Source organism: Pseudorca crassidens, chromosome 20, assembly GCF_039906515.1.
Source record: "Pseudorca crassidens isolate mPseCra1 chromosome 20, mPseCra1.hap1, whole genome shotgun sequence".
Lineage (NCBI taxonomy): Eukaryota > Metazoa > Chordata > Mammalia > Artiodactyla > Delphinidae > Pseudorca > Pseudorca crassidens.
In genome coordinates, this window is record NC_090315.1 from 10,035,209 (window position 1) to 10,053,948 (window position 18,740).

At 44.8% G+C, this 18,740-nt stretch overlaps 1 protein-coding gene across 5 annotated transcripts in view; it reads right to left on the bottom strand.

Annotated features, from left to right (window-relative positions):
• Window positions 1-18,740, bottom strand: part of SAE1 (SUMO1 activating enzyme subunit 1) — a 71,890-nt gene that overhangs the window by 19,841 nt on the left and 33,309 nt on the right. The gene's annotated exons all lie outside the window — the stretch shown is intronic.

Below are 18,740 nucleotides of genomic sequence, written 5' to 3' on the forward strand. Positions count from 1 at the left end.
GTGCAGCAGCGAGGAGCACAGCTCTGGATCCCCTATTCTCCTACTTACTGTGACCCTGGACAAGTGACAACGACCCTGAGCCTCGTCTGTGAAATGGGAATCGAAAGAGCACTGACCTTATTAAGGGGCTTAAGGATTAAGGGAACTAATAAACGTAAAGCACCTCGGACGGTGCCAGGTAAGCATCAGGTAAATGGCGCTACTCCAGAACTGCCACTGCTTGTCCGCATCTCCATAGATCCAGGCTGCACGGATGGCCCTTAGAGAAGCTGACACACTTGTTCATGCTGTGATTCCTCATGTGACTGTGTGACCACCACTAACTCAGCAGTGAGCTCGGGGGACCACAGCGCCTCAGCTCTGAACTATACTCTTTATTCTCCGCACCCTGTTCTATCCCTCAGGGTCTTAATCTCAATTTGTGATTTTACAGTCATCTGTGTAAATTCACTTGTACAAGGACTGACTTGTCTCCTCCACCAGATTTTGGTGCTCCGTGGGGCAGAGACCATATCTGTTTTGTTCACTATTATCTACTTAATGCCTAGCACAGGGCTTGCCCCATAGTAGGCCCTGAGAAAGTATCTGTTCCATGGGAAGCTTCAATGTTTGGAGAAGGAAGGAAAATCATCACACGGGTGGGCAGAAGGCTCACAACAAGGCGACACAAGGCCCTCACAGATCCTAACCAGGCCTGCTCTATTACTAATCAAATTGAATGGAGTCCTCAAGATACCGAGGATGGATCTGTTTCTCTTACTAACTATTTACAAACATGCTTAACATGGAATGCCCAGCAAGAAACAAAAAAAAGATACACAGTGTACCACATCTGCCCTCAAGAGGGAAACAAGATAGAAGCCTGGCTAAAGCCCACGGGGGTGAAGCTCAGAGGAGGGACACAGCTGGACTGAGGAAGGCGGGGCATTTCCAGGAAGCCACCATGAGTTCTGCTGGCTCTCAGCCTCCCACCTCTTGCGGCATCTGTCCATGTGCTCAGCTCAGCTCCACACCACTCCCCCCTTCATCCACCTCACTCTTAGTTTTTCCCTTTAATCCAGAAACTTAAAAGTATGCATGTTTATATACTCATTCATTCACTTTTTCATCCACAAACATTTCCTGAGCACCTGCACTCCACCCCCACCGCCTGTGCTGAGCTGTGCTGGGGACCCACGCGGCAGAGCTCACAATCCACGGAGGGCACTCGCAGAAGCCCCCGTCGTCACCACGGCCACACGATCCTTTGACCTCTTTCTCCAGAGAACTTCACCTCCAGACTGGCCTCCCCTGAAGACTTTTTCTGAAACACCCCTTCTAAGCACCAAGTCCTGGCCACCCTTTCACCTCTCCTATGAAGGCCAGTCTCTGATCTCATCACATATCAGCTCAAAACAGAGAAAGAAAGTTGCCTCCTGTTATTTACAGCTCACTCTCTTCTGAAAAGAACCTGAGGCAGCTGGATGAAAGTGGTTGATGGGAGAAAGGAGAGTCCTACTTCTCAGAAATGAGCTGCCAGTTTTTGCCTACCAAATGAAAGACCACGATTACTCAACCTGAGCGAGAGGTAGAGGGACTGGCTCTGTCACCTAGAGCTGGTGGGAGTGAGAATGCTCACCAAACCATGTGAAGATGTGGTATCGAGGATCTTTACAAAAGGTCATGCTCCTTGGCCAGTGATTTAATTATGTGTAAGCGGTCGCTGCCATGTTATTTATGCGTATTTCAAAAAAATCTGGAAATAATCTCATATCCAATAACACGATGATTACATGAAACATGATAAATTGACAGAATGGAATATTATTCAGCTATTAAAATTATGTTTAAGCAGTTTTTAGTCACATTTTTAAATTTTAATAGCATTTCGGTTTAAAAAAAGGGGGAGCATAAATAGCCTATATTCAGAATGAGCTCTCCTATGTAAAATAAAATAGAATGAATTAGGGCTTCCCTGATGGCACAGTGGTTAAGAATCCACCTGCCAATGCAGGGGACACGGGTTCAAGCCCTCGTCTGGGAAGATCCCACACGCCGCGGAGCAACTAAGCCCGCGCACCACAACTACTGAGCCTGCGCTCTAGAGCCCATGAGCCACAACTACTGAAGCCCACACGCCTAGAGCCCATGCTCCGCAGCAAGAGAAGCCACCGCAATGAGAAGCCCGTACACCACAACTACTGAGCCTGCACTCTAGAGCCCACGAGCCACAACTACTGAAGCCCACACACCTAGAGCCCGTGCCCCGCAGCAAGAGAAGCCACCACAGTGAGAAGCCCGTGCACCGCAACGAAGAGTAGCCCCCGCTTGCCGCAACTAGAGAAAGCCCGCGCGCAGCAACAAAGACCCAACGCAGCCAAAAATCAATAAATAAATTTTTTAAAAAAATGAAGTAGGTACAATTGTTACCATCCTCATTTTAGAGGTGGGAAACTGAGGCTCAGGATCACGATGGACTCCAAAGTCAGCACACTTCTAACCTCTATGCTGTACTACCTCCCTGGAAGCCGAGAGAAGACAGAAGATAGGCTAGTTTAAAAAAAGAAAAGAAAAAAGAATATCACTTCAAGTGACCTTAGTTTCCTACCTCGGAGTCCACCAGTTTGGAATAATGCAAACCACCCATTCAGACTCTAGTCTGACCAAATATTCTAGTTCTCCTCTTAAAAAAAAAAAAAAGTCTAATGATTCCCAAGCTTGACTCTCACCTTTAAAGTGGAACATTCTGGACTTCCCTGGTGGTGCAGTGGTTAAGAATTTGCCTGCCAATGCAGGGGACACAGTTCTATCCCTGGTCCAGGAAGATCCCACATGCCACAAAGCATCTAAGCCCGCATGCCACAACTACTGAGCCCACGTGCCACAGCTACTGAGCCCGCGCGCCTAGAGCCTGTGCTCCACAACATGAGAAGCCACCGCAATGAGAAGCACAGGCACCTCAACAAAGTGTAGCCCCCGCTTGCTGCAACTAGAGAAAAGCCCGCACGCAGCAACGAAGACCCAACGCAGCCAAAAATAAATAAATTTATTTATTTAAATAAAGTGGAACATTCTGAAAAGTCTGTAATTTACAAAGAGAACGGGACAAAAACATTCTAAAATGCAGAGGCAGATGATGTAGAGGCCAAGTATGGAGATCGCTGGTCCCCTACTGCAAGGGCCCCTATCTACTAGCTTTGCCAGCCGCACCCTCCGCTTACAGAGCTATTCTGACAAAGCCCTTTCCATTCACACTCACCCTGCCTGGTCACAAGCAGCAGAGAGACAGGGTCTTTTCTCCAGGCCAGCACTTGAGTGGCACATGACCTTGACTCTGGGCATCTGCTGCTCTCTGCCAACTGCTCTTACCCAGGGAAGATGGCACAGGACATTCCCGTGACTGTTGTCTGACAGTCAGAGAAAAGATGTGAGGCTTTAAACAAGAATTGCAGCTGGGCTTGGGGCCCGAGAACAGCTCAAACATAGGCTACTGCGGGGGAGGGGGAGATGTGGGCCTGCAAAGAAGAAAACAAGGCAGGTTGCTGACAGTGTTGCCCATTATTACAATCTGGTCTCGGTGGGCCTGTTTCCCATCTGCAAAAGTGGAACAAGAAAATGTCACAGGGCTCTTGTGAGGTTCAGACTTTAAAAATGGACATAATGCTATTAGTATTAGTAAGGCTAATAATTAAAGTCTGACTGAGCGCTTTGAGAGACGGGGTACTGGGCAATGTTTAAACACTTACTAGGTTTGGTGACAAATGACTTAGCTTCTCCAAGACTCAATCTCCTCCTGTGAAAATGACGTGATCATAGTAGATCTGCTCTCACGAGGGTGCTGTGAAGATGTAATGTGATCACGATGGATACAAAGCACTTAATCAACAATTACTAGTGCACAAGATGTGCCCGGCCATCATTTAATCCCTGTGACCCTATGTGGCGGACTTGGAGTTATGCCTCTTTTTCAGGTTGAGGAGTGGAGCATGAGCCTAACCACAGCTGGTTCTCTGACCAGACTCTACACCTGCTGGCGGCGGTAAAGCCCAGAACTGCACTTATGGGTCACCTCTGCCCCTTCCCTCACTTCTCTTCTCTGCACGGCAGTGCCTTCTTCCTTTCTGAATGACTGTGGTCTGCGTTTTGTGCCTCTGATAAGGCAGTGGCACCAGAAAAAAAACAAACAAAAAAAGAAGCACAACAAAACCCACTGCTTTTTTCTTCCTCCCGCTCTACAAATTATTTTTAAACATTTGTGGTTATGACAGTAGCAAATCAACAAGCACTCAGCTGCTGCCCCATTATCGGAACCCATTTCCCTGTGGCTGTCTCTTCCTTAGCAGTTCTTGTCATTGCTGGACACCAAAACACCCGCTGGGGAACGCCGGCCCAAGTGGCAATGGCTGGTTTGCAAAGGTTACAAGTTCTAAAATAAGAAGTTCCTTCTGAAGAGAACTGATCACCCAATCAAGCTGAGGTCTAGAGAGAAAGTCAATTAAAAAAATCATAAAATTTCCCTGTGGTGAGGGCAGGGAAAATTGAGGAAGGAGGAATCAAACTAAGTTTTCTAACAGTAAAAAAGTTACAAAGTGTCTACCATTAAGAAATCTTGAGAGAGAATCCTTGCAGTGATGAGGAAGAATGAGGTACAAAATACTAGAAAGTTCTGGAAGAATACACAAGAAATGGCAGTTTCCTCTGAGGTATCGGAATATTTTTTTTTACTAAGAAGATGTCTTACTTTTACAATTCAAAGAAGGAGAAAATAGGGCTATTTCTAAGGCTCTCCTATACATGATCATTGGGAGGAGATTATCAACATCTCCCTCATTTCTATAAAAGAAAACAGAGGCCACAAGGCAAAGAGGCTTGCTCAAGGCCTGGCAGTATATGATAGAGTGGGACCAAAATGCCTTTCTTTCAAATCCAAAGCTGGAGACATCAAGGTTCTAGTGGCAGGAGAAAGTAGACATGAACTCTAAACTTGTTTGGCTAGATTTATGAACCAAGAACAATCAGCCATCTTAGAAGAGATTCTAATTTCTCCCTTGGAAGGCCCTAGGTCTGACTTTGCCAGCGCCTAGGAGAGATAGGAGCTTCCAGTCATAAACAAGCCCTTGTTCCCCGCACATGGGGAGTTAAAGGAAAGTGGAAGGGCTCCCCGATACTTTGGATTTAGGCACAGTCCTACAGCCAGGTCTAGGGCTTTGAGGTACTGTGTGCCTTGTGGCACAGCAGGGAAAGGGCCAAAGGCCAACTATGCAAATTAGCACCACCTAGATGGCTTTACAGGAGCCTAAAATAAATGAATGAAGCCACAGGTTAAGAACCGGCAAGATTCTCCAAGCTTGGGACAGGTGGCCGCAGCAATCAATCAATCCACATTTAGCAAGGCCCTGCTCTGAGTCAGGCCCAGTCAAGAGATGGTGAGCTGTGGTCCCTGCCCTCAAGGGACTCTGTTGTCCAGGGGATGGTATGGGATCACAGAGGAAGGAAACCCAACTCACATCAGGGCAGCTACATTCCTGGAGGTCACATCAGAGTGAGCAGTGAGGATAAAGTGGGAAGGGACGAAGCAGGATATTCCAAGCAGAAGGAATAAAAACGTGTAGAAACGAGGGACTGACAGATGTCTGGGGACAGCAATGTATAGGGTTCACGGAGGGCAGAAGGGAGTGGAAAGGAGAAAAGGAGGTCAGTGGGCCCCAGGTCTGGGATGCCAATCCAGGAAGTCTAAATGGTATCCTGAAGGCAAAAGAGAATCATGGAAGGGTTTTAGTTTTTAGACAGATCGGACTGGTGACTGAAAATGGATTAGAAGGAAGAGATCTGGGGACTTCCCTGGTGGCGCAGTGGTTAAGACTCTACGCTCCCAACGCAGGGGGCCCGGGTTCAATTCCCAATCAGAGAACTAGATCCCACATGCGTGCCACAACTAAGGAGCCGGCGAGCCTCAACTAAGGAGCCCACCTGCCACAACTAAGGCCTGGTGCAACCGAATAAATAAATATTAAAAAAAAAAAAAAAAAGGAAGAGATCTGAAGGAGGAGGCTGGTAAAGAGCTAAGCCACCGATGAAGGCTGAGGGTGAAAGGCAGCCCCACGGTAGGACGCATGGTCATGTCTAGGCTGAACTCCAGTCCCACCGAGCCCCATACAGAGTGCTTTCTGGATGAAAGGAGAGGCCAGTCAAGTTCTTGAACTTGATGAACGCTGTGCAGAAGAGAAAATGGCAAATGCGTTAGAAGAGCTCCACTGGTTTCCAACACAGGCAGTATATTAAGAGCTCTGACAGCTCCTCTTTAATCCGCCCAACAACCAACCATGAGGCTCAGCAGGGGAAAGTGACTCGGAAGAGGCCACCCCTTCACCCTCTGTACCCCTAGTACCCGCCTCCAAGCCACCATTTGTATTTGTTCCTAGTAAGGTCCTGCTTGGCTCTACATGAAAGTTGAAGACGGGTTAAGTGTTTCTATGCAAATACACCCCCTACAGTCTGCCCAACACTACTGCCTGGAAGAAGAAATTCCTTTTGCAGAGCAAGGGCCCTAAGTGGAGACCACCCCAGGCTGGCTCAGCAGTGAGGTGCTATTTACTATACTATCTCCTACCTGAAGCATGAAGGCTTTCTGTTCTCAGTCACAGAGGTGTGCTGTTTCTCCCACAGCAGAGGTCTCTAGCCCCCCTTGAAAATCTGGGGGAACTGTATGGCTCCTTTCCAGAGGAACTGTACATGTGAAGAGATGATGAGGATGTGCTGTTATACGTGCCCTTCCTATGGACCCAGCACTGATAGAGCCCTTTGCAGGTACTACTCATCAGCCGTCAATATCGGGATGTTTCCAGGTGCTGAGAACTGGGGTTTTGGAGGTTGTTTTTGTTTTTCGTTATTTTAATTTTTATTTTGAAATAATTTTAGACTTAACAGAAAACCTGTATGCGGAATTCCTGCATAATTTCACCTAGTTCTGCAAATGCTAACATTCTACCACATTTGTCATTATTTCTTTGTATCTATAATTACACATTTTTAAAAATGATTTGAAATTTGCCCCTGAATACTTCACTATGTATTTCCCCCAAACAAGAATATTCTCACAGGGGCTTCCCTGGCGGCGCAGTGGTTAAGAATCCGCCTGCCAATGCAGGGGACACGGGTTCGAGCCCTGGTCCAGGAAGATCCCACATGCCGCAGAGCAACTAAGCCCGTGCAGCACAACTACTGAGCCTGAGCACCTAGAGCCCGTGCTCCACAACAAGAGGAGCCACGACAATGAGAAGCCCCCGCTCTCCGCAACTAGAGAAAAGCCCGCGCGTAGCAATGAAGATCCAACGCAGCCAAAAATAAATAAATAAATTTATTAAAAAAAAAAATATTCTCACAGAACCACAAAACAATGGTCAAAACTGTGAAATTAACATGGATGGAGTATTACCATCTAATCTACAGACCTTTTTCAAATTTTACCAACTGTTCCACTGATGTCTTTGAGAGCAAAAGAAAAAAAAAATCTCCTGCTCTCAGATCCAATCTGGGAGGTCTATGTTCCATTGAGCTATCATGTCTCTTCATTCTCCTTTAATCTGAAGTGGAGTTCCTGGGTCCTTTACGACCCTTTTGAGAAGTACAGGCCATCTATTTTCTAGAGTCTTATTCAATCCAAGCGTGTCAGATGCTTTCTCATAATTAGGCTGAGATTACCCACTTTGGGCAGGGAACCAGAGCGGTGGCGTGTCTTGCTCAGTGCATCCTATCAGGACGCATGAGACCTACTGTCCTATTCTTGGAATGTTAACTGTGATCTCTTGGTTGAGGAACAATCTGCTAGGGTTCTCTAGTCTTTCTTTGCAATTAATTAAAACATGTCTTGAGAAGACATCTACCCTGTTTCACAGCGAACTTTCCCATTAGTTTTAGCATCCATCAATAATTCTTAAAACAATTTTTACTACTATGACGATGGCCAAATACAGATTTTTTAAAAATCTTCATCATTCCTGCTTTATTTACTGTTATTCTTCTGTAAAAAAAAAAAGAACTTTGCTCTTTCCCTCATTTACTTATTCAATTATCAGTATAGACTCATGGGTTCTTGTTTTAGTCTGTGGGTTACAATCTATTACTATCATTTATCTGATCCTCAAACTGTCCCAGATTTGACCAATAGGAGCCCTTTCAAGTTGACTCCTGTGATCTTCTGACATGACCCATCATTCTTTGAGCACTTCCTTACTTTCAGGCACAGCAGGATGTTCCAAGCTCACCTGTAAATTTCCTCCCCCAGCCCCAGAATCAGCCATGTCTCCAAGGACTCCTGGATCCTTGGATATTAGCCATCATGATCTGGGCATGAAGTCTGTTCATTGCTACTAGAGTGCTTTTGCTCCTCAGCCCTCTCAACAGCCAGAGCTAGGAAATATATAAGTATGAATGTAAATACACGGACATACACACATCTATTTCTGTACCTACATACAAAAAACCACGAGTTCATCCAGATGACTGCAATACCAATCCAACCCCACAGGGCTCCTTCTAGCCTTTCCCACCTTCCGTATTTAAAAAACTAACTCCCTTTTCTGGCAATAAAAAAGTCTGAGTCTCATCATCCACAATATATTTGCCTATTTGCTCAATCCTAGAATAAACAGTAAATAGTTTCAGACTTGCTAACCCACACCACTGTAAAAAGCAAACCAACTTACGAGACTTCATATTTGTTTACGGTTCTTTTTTTTTTTTTTTTTTTGCGGTACGTGGACCTCTCACTGCCGTGGCCTCTCCCGTTGCGGAGCACAGGCTCCGGACGCACAGGCTCAGCGGCCATGGCTCATGGGCCTAGCCGCTCCGCAGCATGTGGGGTCTTCCCGGACTGGGGCATGAACCCGTGTCCCCTGCATCGGCAGACGGACTCTCAACCACTGCGCCACCAAGGAAGCCCCAACGGTACTTTTTAAAATCTGAGGGTATACAGTCAAAATTCTGTATTCAAGAGCTACATGGGGACTTCCCTGGTGGCGCAGTGGTTAAGAATCTGCCTGCCAATGCAGGGGACATGAGTTCGAGCCCTGGTCCAGGAAAATCACACATGCCGCAGAGCAACTAAGCCCTTGTGCCAACTACTGAGCCTGCGCTCTAGAGCCCGCGAGCCACAACTACTGAGCCCTCATGCCACAACTACTAAAGCCTGCGCGCCTAGAGCCTGTGCTCCGCAACAAGAGAAGCCACCACAATGAGAAGCACGCGCACCACAACGAAGAGTAGCCCCTGCTCACCGCAACTAGAGAAAGCCCGCACACAGCAACAAAGACCCAACACAGCCAAAAATAAATAAATAAAAATAAATTTATTAATTAAAAAAACACATTCAGTAATTTTAAAAAAAAGAGCTACATGGGTTATCTCCTTACCCCTGCTTCAGTCATGCCCTCATCTGAAACACAGTACTTAACACATTTAAAAAAAACCCACACATGAGTAAATCAGGGCTTTGACACAGGACATGGGTTCCTTTTGTCCTTAAGGCAGTGGTTTCCCTCCAATTGGCTGATCCTTCAGAAACCTGGGAGGTTTACAAAAATGCATATTCCAGCCACTCCTAATTATTTTGATTCAGTAAATCTGAGCTAGAACCAGGGAATCTGTATTTTTCAAATGTTCCACGAGTGAGCCTGATATCCTCTTAGTTGGGAAACAACTGGCTGTAAGAATAAAAACCTAAAAAAAGCAAGGCCCTGATCTTATCTCTGATCGGCACCCATCAAGCTCCAACCTCGCTGTGCCATGGTCCCTGCACCACTGGCCGCCTGCAAGCACTGCTTCTCTGCCGGCAACACTCTCACCTCCCTTTACCACCTGGCCAATACCGATTCTTTAAAATCCAGCTCAGATGTCTCCTCCTCTCTGAAGACTTCCCAACTCCCCAAAGAGAGCCAGACCCTCAGTTCCCTGAGCTCCCATAACAGTTTGCTTTTGATGGTAGAATAATTCACACATATTGAAAAACAGACCAGCACGACACGACAGCTTTGTCAATAGCTCTCTGTTACAGCTCTCCTCACAAGGAGAATTATTTGTGATTGACTTTTGCATTGGCAAGGAGATGACTTCTTCCCGTGACGATTCCCAGGCACGGGATCTGACACATATCAGGTGCTCCAAAAATGGTCTAAGATTATTTTCATCTTTAATTCTGTGGCTCAGAAACGGCCTAAGTACTTTTCCACGACTCATCAGAACAGACTGAGAAAGTTAAGATTGCCAAGGATTCTCTGCTAAGTAGTTCACATCTTGAGATCAAGCCCATTTCTTCCTTGCTCTGGACTAAACCTGTGTGTTATTATTCATGCTGGTAAGTGAATGCTGTTTCCATACTAGACACGATATTTTTAGCACTCCTGTTATGATAAACTCACAGTAACCTCAAAAAGAACAAATCAAAGTCAACTTTTTGCCACAGGAAACCAGCTCACACTTCATGTTTTGCAACATGCCATGGGAGAATAATAAAAAGATGAGACCTTTGGCTCACAGATGGTGAGGCTGACTCTCAAGATGGTGGAAAAATGCAGCAGGAAGCGTTTGGTCTGGCCACCATCTTATTAAGTAAACTGGAAAAACACTCAACACCCAAACAAGGCAAACACATGCACATGGACGACACACACACATGGACGGCAGGGCAGCTGCTTCACAATTCAGTTGAATGGGGCAGAAAGAGCCATCTATGTGAGAGGGGCAGGCTAGGACCAGGGTGCCACTGGGATCAAAAGCCTGACAAGTGCTCGGGGAAGCAGGCAGGAAAGAGGAGCCTGCAGGGACACCAGTGGGCAGGCTGCTCTCTCTCTAGGGTGAAGAAATGACCAGACAAGCAAACCAGTCACTCATGCAAAAGCTATTTATCGAGCACCCATTTGTTTATTGAGCACCTACTAAGTGTTCCATTAGGCAATGGTGAAACAAAGGTATTCTCGTGTGTATCACAGCCAAGCACCCTGACTTCATGAGGAATTCCTAAGGTGCCATCAGGTATATTAGTCACACTTCCAGAAAGGCTCTTGGGAAAAATTTCCAAGGACTGAGAAAAACTGAAAACAATCTACATTTGATGAGACTGGTCACAAATGATAGTACACTCAAAGAAATACATTTTGCAGCCAACAAGACAAATGAGGTCACTCTATATATGCTCCAAGATCTCTTCCAAAGCAAACATGAAAACTAGAGTACTGCCTAAAAAAGTTGATTATTCAAGTTGGATATTCCCCAAGGCCATCCCACAGCCTGAAGTTATTGGGTTGGCCAAAAGGTTCGTTCGGTTTTTTTCTGTAAGATGGCTCTAGTAGCACTTAGTCGTCTTTAACTTCATTAGAAACAATTTTGTTAGATTGTATGTGACAGCTGTCATATCAGCGTGCATTTTAAAAAAGACTTATCAAAATTGGTGAATTTTTGTGTAGCCATTTTAATACTGAAGATGGAAGAAAAAAGCAACATTTTTGGCATACTATGCTTTATTATTTATTTCAAGAAAGATAAAAACTGAACTGAAATGCAAAAAAAGATTTGTGCAGTGTATGGAGAAGGTGCTATGACTGATCGAACACGTCAAAAGTGTTTTGCAAAGTTTTGTGCTAGAGATTTTCTCACTGGACGTTGCTCCAGAGTCGGGTAGACGAGGTGAAGTGCAGAGAGATCAAATTGAGACGTTAATTGAGAATAATCAATGTTGCACCACACAGGAGACAGCTAACATACTCAAAATATCCAAATCAAGCGCTGAAAATCATTTGTACCAGCTTAGTTATGCTAATCGCTTTTATGCTTGAGTTCCACATTAAGTTAAGCGAAAATAACCTTCTTGACCGTATTTCCGCACGCGATTCTCTACTTAAACGTAATGAAAACGTTCCGTTTTTAAAACAAATTGTGACGGGTGATAAAAAGTGGATACTGGGGCTTCCCTGGTGGCGCAGTGGTTGAGAGTCCGCCTACCGTTGTAGGGGACACGGGTTCGTGCCCCGGTCCGGGAAGATCTCACATGCCGCGGAGCGACTGGGCCCGTGAGCCATGGCTGCTGAGCCTGCGCGTCCGGAGCCTGTGCTCTGCAACAGGAGAGGCCACAACAGTGAGAGACCCGCGTACCGCAAAAAAAAAAAAAAGTGGATACTGTACTGGCTTCCCTGGAGGCGCAGTGGTTAAGAATCTGCCTGCCAATGCAGGAGACACAGGCTCGAGCCCTGGTCCGGGGAGACCCCACATGCCTCGGAGCAGCTAAGTAAGCGCTTGCACCACAACTACTGAGCCTGTGCTCTAGAGCCCGTTAGCCACAGCTGCTGAGCCCGTGTGCCACAACTACTGAAGCCCACATGCCTAGAGCCCACGCTCTGCAACAGCAGAAGCCACTGCAATGAGAAGCATGTGCACTGCAACCAAGAGTAGCCCCCGCTTGCCACAACTGGAGAAAGCCCGCACGCAGCAATGAGGACCCAAAGCAGCCAAAAATAAATAAAATAAAATAAATAATTAATTTTTAAAAAGTGGATACTGTACAATAATGTGGAATGGAAGAGATCGTGGGCCAGGCGAAATGAACCACCACCAACCACACCAAAGGTCTTCATCCAAAGAAGGTGATGTTGTGTATATGGTGGGATCGGAAGGGAGTCCTCTATTATGAGCTCCTTCCGGAAAACCAAACGATTAATTCCAACAAGTACTGCTTCCAATTAGCCCAATGAAAGCAGCACTTGACGAAAAGCGTCCAGAATTAGTCAACAGAAAATGCATAATCTTCCATCAGGATAACGCAAGACTGCGCGTTTCTTTGATGACCAGGCAAAAACCGTTAACAGCTTGGCTGGGAAGCTCTAATTCATCTGCCGTATTTACCAGACATTGTGCCTTCGGATTTCCATTTATTTCGGTCTTTACAAAATTCTCTTAATGGAAAAAGTTTCAATTCCCTGGAAGACTGTAAAAGGCACCTGGGACAGTTCTTTGCTCAGAAAGATAAAAAGTTTTGGGAAGATGGAATTATGAAGTTGCCTGAAAAATGGCAGAAGGTAGTGGAACAAAAGGGTGAATACATTGTTCAATAAAGTTCTTGGTGAAAATGAAAAATGTGTCTTTTATTTTTACTTAAAAACCAAAGGTACTTTTTGGCCAACCCAGCAGAATGTTACCAATGTTTGACTTGAATAACAAAATCAAGGCCACTTTTTAAATTATATCAATTTCACGTAGGAGCTGGGACCTGCGCTCAACTCTGGTAGTCCCCAAAGCCCGTCTTTTTCCCTCACACAAGACTGCCCACTACTCTACTTGGACTACACTTCCACTGCTATGGCTGACCATCAAAACTGGCTGGGCAAAACTACAGTTAGACCTTAAGACAAACTGGAGGACATTTTGTTCAAATTCACGAAACAATTTCTAGAAATTTTAAAAAGAAATACACTTAAAATGAGTAAATTTTCTGGCATCAATCACACCTCAGTCAAGTTGTCAAAAGTACAAAAATTAAAAATACAGAGACACAAGGAGGAACTTTTATTTTATTAGAGTCACTGACTACCTAGAATGAGAAGAGATTTTAGAAACAGGCAGATAACTTAGTCCTATCACCTTACAGGTGAGGAAACAAAAGCATAGCAGCAAACTGACTTACCTGACTCAAGTCGCAAAGACAGTTGACGGCAAGTATATTTGGCAAAAGGCAACTTCACGCATTGGAAGCTACTATGCTCTCCTAGATAACCAATGAAGTCAAATTACAGGAGAATCTCACAGCTAGTTATATGAATGGCCCCACATCAAATCAAAAGAAGTATTTCTTTTTTTTTTTTTTTTTTTTTGCGGTACGCGGGCCTCTCACTGCCGTGGCCTCTCCCATTGCAGAGCACAGGCTCTGGACGCGCAGGCTCAGCGGCCGTGGCTCACAGGCCCAGCCGCTCCGCGACATGTGAGATCTTCCCGGACCGGGGCACGAACCCATGTCCCCTGCATTGGCAGGTGGACTCTGAACCACTGCACCACCAGGGAAGTCCCAAAAGAAGTATTTCTGAATATAAGAATAAGGTGATACCATACACAAAAATAATCTCAGAATGGATTAGAGACCTAAATATAAGACCGGACACTATAAAACTCTTAAGAGGAAAACATAGGAAGAACATTCTTTGACATAAATCACAGCAAGATCTTTTTTGATCCACCTCCTAGAGTAATGGAAATAAAAACAAAAAAAAAAAGAAATGGGACCTCATGAAATTTAAAAGCTTTTGCACAGCAAAGGAAACCATAAACGAGATGAAAAGACAACCCTCAGAATGGGATAAAATATTTGCAAACAAATCAACGGACAAAGGATTAATCTCTAAAATATATAAACAGCTCATGCAGCTCAATATTAAAGAAACAAACAACCCAATCGAAAAATGGGCAGAAGACCTAAATAGAAATTTCTCCAAAGACATACAGATGGCCAAGAAGCACATGAAAAGCTGCTCAATATCGCTAGTTATTAGAGAAATGCAAATCAAAACTACAATGAGGTATCGCCTCACACCAGTTAGAATGGGCATCATCAGAAAATCTACAAACAACAAATGCTGGAGAGGGTGTGGAGAAAAGGGAACCCTCTTGCACTGTTGGTGGGAATGTAAATTGATACTGTCACTATGGAGAACAGTATGGAGGTTCCTTAAAAAACTAAAAATAGAACTACCACATGATCCAACAATCCCACTACTGGGCATATACCCAGAGAAAACCATAATTCAAAAAAGACGCATGCACCCCAATGTTCATTGCAGCACTGCTTACAATAGCCAGGTCATGGAAGCAACCTAAATGCCCATCGACAGACAAATGGATAAAGAAGTTGTGGTAAAAAAAAAGAAGTTGTGGTATATATATACAATGGACTATTACTCAGCCATAAAAAGGAACGAAACTGGGTCATTTGTTGAGATGTGGATGGATCTAGAGACTGTCATACAGAGTGAAGTAAGTCAGAAAAAGAAAAACAAATATCGTATATTAACGCATGTATGTGGAACCTAGAAAAATGATACAGATGAACCGGTTTGCAGGGCAGAAGTTGAGACACAGATGTAGAGAACAAACGTATGGACACCAAGGAGGGAAAGCCGATGGTGGTGTGATGAATTGGGCGATTGGGATTGACATGTATACAGTGATGTGTATAAAATTAAGGGCTAATAAGAACTTGCTGTATAAAAAAATAAATAAATAAAATTAAAAAAAAGAAATAATAAGGTGATATACTCAGAAAGTCAGCTTAATACTTACAAGCTGAATTCTGGCAGAAGTCTAAGCTGCCGGCAGGACCCAGGGAAAGAGATCACGAGAGCCATTTCCCTCTACTTCCAGAAGCTTAGTCCAGTCCCTAGTCAAAGGAGTTAATCAAATATACACCAAGAGCAAAACTCCCAGACAGCAAAGCAGGCCCTCATGCTCATTGAATTTGGAACACTCCTTATACTTCCAGTTGCAGCACCTCTGGAAAGACACACAGAGCTCAAAACGACCCAAGAGGGCAAAAAAAAAATCATCAGGAATATGCATATGACGCCACACAAGAAAAGTTAGGACATGTCATCTGCTACAAAGAGAAAAGCCCAGGAAAGGCTATGTTGGATATCCAAAAAACTCAGGAAGAACACTGGGGATGGTGTGAAAAGAACTAGATCCTGGAAGAATCAGGAGACTTGGGTTTTAGACCTAGGCCATGAGGAGTTACTTCCCTTCTAGGCCTCATTCTTATAAGGAGAGAGTTAGCTTAATTTGTATTTGTATGCCAAATCAGAGAGGGAACTGCAGGCAGTGCTGTTTAAAGGATCCCAAGGCTATGAGAAAAGTGGCTGGCCAATGATAAGGCCTTATTAGCCACGTCTGCCATAGGTAAGGGATGGAGGGGAGAGTGGGAAGCGCACAGCTGCCAGCCTTGGTCTAGACGGTATGATATGTGGGGCTGCCTCCTTTTAAAATTTTCTATTACAGGGACACTTCCCTGGTGGTGCACTGGTTAAGAATTCACCTGTCGGGCTTCCCTGGTGGCGCAATGGTTGAGAGTCCGCCTGCCGATGCAGGGGATGCGAGTTCGTTCCCCGGTCTGGGAAGATCCCACATGCCGTGGAGTGGCTGGGCCCATGACCCATGGCCACTGAGCCTGCGCTCCGCAACAAGAGAGGCCACAACAGTGAGAGGCCCGCGTACCGCAAAAAAAAAAAAAAAAAGAAAAAGAAAGAATTCACCTGTCAACTCAAGGGACACAGGTTCGATCCCTGGTCCAGGAAGATCCCACATGGCCGTGGAGCAACTAAGCCCATGCGCCACAACTACTGAGCCTGCGCACCTAGAGCCTGTGCTCTGCAACAAGAGAAGCCATCGCAATAAGAAGTCCACACACCACAACGAAGAGTAGCCCCCACTTGCCACAACTAGAGAAAACTTGCGCGTAGCAATGAAGACCCAACGCAGCCAAAAATAAATAAATAAAATAAATAAATTTATATATATATTTAAAAAGCCTGCAAAAAAATAAAAATTCTCTATTACAAAACTATACACATAAAAATGGTTAAGATGGTAAACTTTATGGTATGTGGTTTTTACCATAATAAAGAAATATTCATAATTAATATGACTATTAATTATGAAGGGTTTTTTTATTAATTTTTATTGGAGTATAGTTGCTTTATGAACATAGTTTCAATCACCAAATCCTAAGCCCTGGAACTTGAAACTAAAAAGATAATTAGTACCATTTAGAAAGAGAAGTAAACCAGTGTAAAGCAATTATACTCCAATAAAAACGTTAAAAATTTTTTTTTTAATTAAAAATAAAAAAAATTTTAAAAAAGAAAAAAGAAAAGAGAAGTAAACCTATGGAGTATATTATCCAACAAAGTGTCACAGGCAAAAAACTAAAATCCAATAGGATTGCTGCTATGATAATACTTACTCAAGTATGGAATTAAGGGTAAATTGAGGGACTTACTTGGTGGCGCAGTGGTTAGGAATCCGCCTGCCAATGCAGGGAACGCGGGTTTAAGCCCTCCTCTGAGAAGATCCCACATGCCGCGGAGCAACCAAGCCCACGCACCACAACTACCGAGCCTGAGCTCTAGAACCCGCGAGCCACAACTGCTGAGCCCGCGTGCCACAACTACTGAAGCCCGCGTGCCTAGAGCCCATGCTCCGCAACAAGAGAAGCCACTGCAATGAGAAGCCCGCGCACTGTAATGAAGAGAAGCCCCCGTTCACCGCAACTAGAGAAAGCCTGCATGCAGCAACGAAGACCCAACACAGCCAAAAAAATTTTTAAAAATAAATGAATTTTTTTAGAAAAGGGTAAATTGAGTCAATCCTAAAATTCTACTACACAGTTGCGAAGTACCTCCCACCTCCAAGCACGTAACTATATTAGGTCTCTAGGACTTGCTGTGTGCTAAGCCCCTTGCGTGTGTGTCATGCAAGCCTCACAAAAGCCCTCTGAGGTAAGCGCTATTAACACCCCCATGGTCAGAGGGGAATCTGAGGGAGCCTCAGGGAATTTAAGTCTGTGGCTCAACGTCACTCACCTAAGAAAATGACAGTGCCAGGACTGAAAGGCAGGTCTGTTTTGATTCCAGAGCACTAGTTCTGAACTGTGTACTACTGCCTGCCATCTGGGTCACAATATTAAAGCTCCTGCTTCTGCCTCACGACCTGTCTACGCCCCAGCCCCTTGTAACTTCTGATAGTGATGGTCAGCAGAATCTATCTGGATTCAATAAACATTTTCCCCCACACTGTCTCCAGGCCATTAGTTTTGCCTCCCCATCTCAATGATGGGCTCCTGAGGGCAGGGGTGGCCACATGCCTGTGTCTTCATCAATCTGTACCTTTTAAAATGCCTGTAAGTGGGGGTACAGCAGCTGCTTCATGTGAATGTGGTGAGGATCCAACGAGCTAATACCCACAGAGCACTGAGAATGGAGCCCGGATGCTTTCATTACCTGGGACCTCTCACAGTATTTAATTAATTAGACTTCAAAGACCTGGGCTGCTCTTTTGCCATCTGCATTCTGCGTCCTCAGGCAAAACACGAGCCTCTCTGGGACTCTGTCTCTTCATCCCAAGAAACCAAACTGCGGATAATTCCCACCTTGTCCACCTCATAACCGAGCTGTGATGATGAGACGGACAAGAAAATACTCTGGAAACTGCAAAGGGTTAGATCGGGATTTCTCAACCTCAGCACTATTGACACTGGCAGCCAGATAACTCTTGTCATGGGGCGGCTATCTTGTGCCGTGTGTCATAAGATATTAAACAACATCCTTGCCCTCTCCCCATCCCACCCCCAGTCATAACAACCAAAAATGTCTCCAGACACTGCCAGTGTTCCCTGGAGGACAAGACTGCCCCTGGCTGAGAGAATCCCCAGGTTATGGTAAACTCAAATACCGGTTGACTCCTTTTATAAGCAGCAGTTAGAAACGCTCAGGCTATACCCCAAACCTTTCCAAATTAATAGCTGTTTACTGAAACGCTCAGGCTATACCCCAAACCTTTCCAAATTAATAGCTGTTTACTGAGGGCCTTCTATGTGCCAACATGGGCGGGGGGAAACTGGGAAGCACATCCCCAAAAGTACAAAAATGTCGAGGTGACTTTTTTTGCTCTTTTTCTGGTGTTTTCTATAACAAATATGGATTATTTTACACTAATTAACAAACCGATGTTATTTA